This window comes from Vigna angularis, chromosome 6 (genome assembly GCF_016808095.1).
Source record: "Vigna angularis cultivar LongXiaoDou No.4 chromosome 6, ASM1680809v1, whole genome shotgun sequence".
Lineage (NCBI taxonomy): Eukaryota > Viridiplantae > Streptophyta > Magnoliopsida > Fabales > Fabaceae > Vigna > Vigna angularis.
The window spans coordinates 24547586-24552372 of NC_068975.1; the positions used below are offsets into that span (position 1 = coordinate 24547586).

The following is a 4787-nucleotide window of genomic DNA, read 5'->3' on the forward strand; positions in this document are numbered from 1 at the left end:
CCCCACCTATAAAGTTACAAATTTTAGTTTTATAGATTTTTTTAACTGGTTTTAATTTTATTTATACTTTTATAAATTATTAATTTTTCCTTTTAACTCATTTAAATTCGTATATAATTTTTTAGCATCTAATACTAAAAAAAAACACAACGGTACTAATTTAGATAATAGGTTATGTGAAGACCTGAAAAATAAAGTTTAAAAGAACAAAAAGGTTATTAAGTTAATAGGACTAGACTTTAAAAAATCTATTTAAAACATCTTGGTCCATTAGCTTAAACATTATGTCTCTTTCTAAAACTCAGTTTCATATTTTCTCTATCTTTTCTCTACCACAACTCTATCTTCACTCTACCAAATCTCTTCTCTGAACCGTTTAATCTCCAATCAAGTGTCGCCAAAACGTCCACAACGTAGTGGGCTTCGAAACTAACCGATTCATGTCGGGTTCTAAGCTGGTAAGTGTGACATCCGGGCACTGACGAGGGCGGGGAGTGACGCCGGTGCAAGAGGCATGGTGCAGGGGGCACAGACAAGGAGCGACTCCTGGCAGCTTCGAGTGGAAGGGGTACATGGACGAATCGAACATACACCGGAATGAGAGGGATCTGGAGACTGTGTAGGTATGGGACTATACAGTTGAAGGATAGCTTAAAGGAATTGATTTGACTACTCATATCTCCAAAATGCATTTGCTTTTCGGTAGCCTGACCCATAAGAACTTCATGGTTAAGCGTGCTTAGCCTGGAGTAATTCTGGAATGGGTGACCTTCTGGGAAGTTTTCCCAGAAAGTGTGCGAGTGAGGACAAAGCACACTGGAAAGCTTGGTGGTGATCTGTGGGGGCAGTCGACACTCCCTGTGAGTTGCCGGGGCGTTACAGTAAGTTCCTCCATGCAACCTCTTCTCTGTTCTTGAACTGGGACATGCATTTTGCTGGTTGCATGTGCCTTAAGCTTTCTCCTTTTCCATTTTTCCACTCCATTCTAGCTCTAACAGTTGTTTCCATCACCATTTTGGTGGGTTGTAGGGTTTTGATGAGTTCTTGCGGTGAAGGAACTGTTGGTGTGTTCTTGCGAGCTATCCAGTCAAGTTACTCTAAGGTAAGGGGAGCTAAAATACTTCTTTAAATTGCTTGCATGAAGTGTATGTCTATTGGATTCTGAATTGGTGTACTGTTTGCAGTTGTATTTTGCGTTTTGAGTATGTTGTATTGTATGTGTTTATATGTGAAATCCATGAAACTGTGTTGACCTGTTTGGAATTGATTTGGATGGGTTTGAATTGCTATAATTGACCAATTGGAAGTGATTTAAGTGTGAAATCTGGTATATTTTTTGTTGGATAGAAATTTGGAGTTTTGTGGTTTTTAGGTCACTTTGAGAGTAAGTGAGGTGGTGATTTTGGGCATTTGGGTTCTAAAGCACAACTGGGTTGTTGGGGCAGTCTTAGCTAGTGTATTGTGACTTGTTTGAGTCACTAAATTGATCAAAATAGGTGCAAAGCAGTAGGATTGGGTTTTGGATCCCTAAGTTGGGAAAATTGGTGTTTTAGAGTTGAAATTGAGTCTTAATCACTTTAGAATGGTAGTAGGAATGTTTAGAATCATTTAGATAAGTTTAATTAAGTATAAAACAAGAATTAAGGGTGTTAGAAGTTAGTAAAAATGGTTAGGAATGGTTATGTTAGGGGCTGTTCATAATTATGCAGAATTATGCAGTTTCGCCGAACGTGAACTGATAATCGTTCGGCCATGCGCTGTTGAGCTTTCGGTCTCTTAGGTAGCGTTCGGTTTTGATAGTGCAAGGTCTTAGGTAGTGTTCGATCTTGGTAGTGTTCGATCTCTTAATAGCGTTCGGTCTTGGTAACGCTCGGTCTTAGGTGCGTTCGGTCTTGGTAGCACTCGTTTTCTTAAGTAGCGTTCGATCGTAGTAGCATTCGGTCTCTCTCAGTGGTCGGTCCTAAATAGTGTTCGGTCACTTCTTCAGTCTTACCTTTTATGGACCGTTCGGTCCTGTCCTTTAGGAAGTGAGATACCGTTCAGTCTCCACTATTCACAGGGTGTTCGGTCTTGCTCATTATGTGTTAATGTTTTCCGTTCGGCCTATATTCCTATTTATTCCAGTATGTTATTTTACTTAATTGTTCCAGTTGCTTTAAGGGCTTATGTGTGCATTATCATGTTGGTGTTAAAGTTGAAAGTATTAGTATTGCACGTAATTCCATGATCCTCAAGGGGGGATACATGGTGGTGCCCTTTCAGTGTGTTTAGAATGATTTGCATGGTAGCTCAATCTTGGGGGTTTTCTTGACGCTCCAATGGTCTTTCGTTCTCAAGTAAAGAGGATTGATCCATGTGGTGAGGAGTAGCAGGAGGCCCTAGTCTTGGATGCTTCCAGTATGGCCCAAGGTGAGTGATAATGGACTAACCTCGTGAGTGTGGTAGGATGAAACTCATTGGCAATGGCTTTGCAAAGCAGTAGAAGCCACCACGAGTGCACCCACCATAGCTCGACAATCATTCTAAGTCTGGACGAGTCGAGTTTAAGTGCCACAAGTCATGTTTGTATAGTATAGTATATCTGTCTTTACTTGCATGTTGCCTATGACTGTTATAACATGATTTTTATATCTACCTCACCCTTGCTTGTGTGTTTGTGTTTGCTTGGGTATGCTTTCTTTTGCAATGATCATCCACTTCGATGTGAACAGAGATGGATGAGGTGCTTTTGGAGCAGGCTTTGGAGGAAGATGATGATGCTGCTTAGTCTACTTAGGATTCTATCAGTTATTCTTTATCTTTTGAAATACTCTATTATGTTTAAGTTTTAAATTAGGACTCAATTTGAGATGACTGTAAGCTTAAAACTTTATTTACAGTCTACTCTAATTATTCTCTTTTATATAAATGTGGACTTACTATATTATATAATTCTATATAATCTGGGATGTTACAAGTTAACTGTAAAGACTAAAATATATTATTGATTATGGTTAAATATGATTATAATTTTCTTAATTCAACTACTTAAATTTTATTGTGTTATATAAACAATACAAACACAAGTCTCAAGCATCATTTCATTTGTCTGAAAAGAATTTAAGTCAGCTGAGTTAAGAAAAATATATTTGTTTATTTTCAAAACTTAAAAATCAAGAATTAAAGTTTGAAACATACAGAAATATTAATTTCTTATCAAAATTTAGAAACTAAAAGATATTTAACACGTTATATTATTATTATGATTAAATTATTTTTTTTATACTGAAAAATATACATGTTAAAAATACAAAATTTTTATTGAATATTTTGATTATATTAAATAGAGATGAAAAATAGATTTATTAATTAGATATGTCTATAATATGGATAATATTTAAATTTTATAATTTGAATATGAAAATAGTGATGAATTTACATATATTTTTGTCCATTCTCCCATCTAAGACTTGTCTCAATCTTTATGTTTGTTTTCGTTTTAAATTATTAAAATATATTTAATTTATTAGATTATCTATTAAATTTATTTTAACTTTATTTTATCCTTAGTTTCCTAAATTTGTATCATTTTTACTAATTTTTATAATTATTTAGTATTTATTTAATTATTATTTGACATTTATATAATTATGATTTATTTTTTATAATTAAAGAAAAATAATATTTTTAATATTAAATATTTAATAATATTTTTTTATTATGATTTTTATTTTTGATAAAAAATAATACTTAATTAATATTTAAAAGAGTAAATGAGCTTACATGAGTGTCCGTGTACTCCGTTTCTGTTGAAGATGATGATGAAGTAAAAATTTCGTACAAGTATGAAAGTGAGGACGAATTTTTTTTTTTTTTACTATATAGATGTGAGAACGTGATATCAAATCTGAATCCAAATTTTTTATTGTTTCGTTTTTGTATTTTTTTTTCTGTTTTCAAAATAAACTAATTTTAGTATATTAAAAAATTGAATATATTTTAAACAAAAACATTAATATACATTAGTATATTTTTGAAAGCTCAATAAAAATGAGACACAAAGAAACTCAAGAGATATTTCAAATTTCACCTACCCCACTTCTCGGACCAGTGATGCATATATTTTTTTTTCTACTATATTTTTTAATATCCTTATTATGGGCCTATTTCTTGAAATCTTGGGCTTCTCTCGGATTGTGCAACGTTACTTCCTGCACCTCTCCCATTTTCTTCCTACACTTCTATATTTAGAAATATTTTTTTTTAAAAGATTTCGAAATTCGTTAAATTTTTTTTTAAAACTTTAAAAAATTTCAAAATTCGTTAAAAACTTTAAAAAAATTTAAACAAATCTCAAAATCTATTGAAGGATTTTTTCTTCCATAAATTTCGAAATTTGTTGAAAAACAAAATGTAGAATTTTTTGAAATATAAAAGATAATTTGGAATTTTAAAATGCGTGGGAGTGCGAAGATAAACGAGGAGTAGTGTAGAGAAAAACCCTCCCGTATAACCCTTTAACTTTGTTTTTTCTTTTAATTTCACAAATATCAAATTAAAAGAAAAGTTGTTAACCAAAATTGGTGATCCATAATTAAATATGATTAACTAAATTCTTTGATCTAGATTAATCATAGTCAAAACCAATACATAGTTCATCTTGGTAATATAATTTTATAAAAAAAATCAAAAAATAATTAAGGGAAAGTCCCCTGAAAATAATTATTTAGCATTATACAATTTCTATAAAAAAATATATTTTACATATATTTAAATATTTTGGGAATTAAAAGAAACATATTGCTCCT

At 32.1% G+C, this 4787-nt stretch overlaps 1 long non-coding RNA gene across 1 annotated transcript; it reads left to right on the forward strand.

The window, feature by feature from the left end:
- The first annotated feature begins 317 nt into the window (after window positions 1-317).
- LOC128197446 (uncharacterized) lies at window positions 318-2843 on the forward strand. Its single transcript, XR_008250052.1, has 3 exons — window positions 318-881; window positions 1030-1102; window positions 2712-2843. It is a non-coding gene; the product is annotated as an uncharacterized LOC128197446 (long non-coding RNA).
- Window positions 2844-4787: the final 1944 nt, after the last annotated feature.